The sequence below is a fragment of the Nyctibius grandis genome, chromosome 2 (assembly GCF_013368605.1).
Source record: "Nyctibius grandis isolate bNycGra1 chromosome 2, bNycGra1.pri, whole genome shotgun sequence".
Lineage (NCBI taxonomy): Eukaryota > Metazoa > Chordata > Aves > Nyctibiiformes > Nyctibiidae > Nyctibius > Nyctibius grandis.
This window is the reverse complement of record NC_090659.1, coordinates 55,123,556-55,125,043: the sequence shown is the minus strand read 5'-3', so window position 1 is coordinate 55,125,043 and position 1,488 is coordinate 55,123,556.

Genomic DNA, 1,488 nt, shown 5'->3' with positions numbered 1-1,488 from the left:
CCCTCCTGATGGTCAGGTGTAAGCAGGCAGCGTGTTATCAGGGGTGTATAAGCTGTGTGTGCTGTTTGGATGCGGTGTGATGAGATGGTGGCTACTGAGGCTGTTAATGAAATTCAAGCCTGCCCCCACTCTGTTTTTTCCTTTTCTAATCACAGCGAGCTGATACAAGTGGCTCTTAAGTCCCACCATTAAGCGGTCATTGAAACAAATGGGGTTAGAAATAAAACTCTAGAAGAAGGGGCTTATTTTTAATCCGGATCAGGTAAGTGATCTGTCACTAAGTAGTACACAGAGCTACACTGCAGTGTAGCAACTGAGGCTGACAGTGACTACAGTTCAGGGAGGTGAATAGGTGAATGATAAGGCTTATGGTAAGGGACGGCTGGACTTTCTTCAGCCAGCTCTGCCACCGATGCCCACACCACTTTATTATATGAGTGAGTTCATGTAAGGGCATAGTGTGCGTGATGATCCAGCAATGCGTTAGTGTATTTTCCTTGGAACGCACCCCCTTCAGTCAGACCTTATTTCATTTTGGACCATGCATCCCTCCAATAATGCACAAGCTGTCCAAAATCCCCAGGTATCAGTAGAGCACAGATTTCCAAGTCTAGGTCTGACATTCCCTACCCACTCCCCTCATGTAATTCTCTATCATTATCCTAAAGGCATGTATTTAGTTAGTTGTGCCATCCTTCCTCCTTTTTAGAAAATGCAAACCCCTCACACCCTGACGTGCAGAACTCCTTCATGCCACCTCAGTGCACGTGCAGCATCCATAGCAGAGGTACAACAGTCTCTTACTTGGGTCTGATCCTGGGCTGCACTCCCCAGCAGATGATGTGGCCCACTGATGCTGTGCCAGTTCCTACCAGCTGAGGAAAAGAAAAGGCTCCCCTCCAACCCGCCGGTGTGATGCTCTTCCCTACTCCCCCTTGATGATATCCACAGAGCACCCCCTTTTCAGGGCCGTGGGTGGAGGAGGGCTGTCTAGCTGAGAGTTTGTGCTCCCTGCCCAGTCCCTTTGGGGACAGGCTTGCTCGCAGTCCCACTGCATAAGGACTTTCAGTGGCAAAAGAGAAAGACAGCTAATATTGTCCCCACTGTGCATACAGCCAGGCATGGGTTTTGCTTTTGCTCTCTTAATGCTACACTCAGTATAGCAGAAACAGGCAGGCACATGATCTCCCTGAAGGCAGGATCCAGTGTTACTGTAGAAACTGGCCACCAGCTTCTTTTGTAGCTAGCAGCTGTCACTGTGTGGTTACAGCCAAAGCGTGTCACTCCTACAGTGTCTGCAGGCTCTGGAGCTTGTTTCTGCTTCCGAATCCTCTGTGCTACAGCTTGGAGATTAATTCTGCACCTTCTATCAAAGCGTGTTAAGACATTTCTGAATTTTATCTATTTTAAAAACCGTTCTTGATTAATATTTGATGTTCTTTACAGGTTTCATTTTCCTTCACCAATACTTCAAGGCACAGAGGAGCT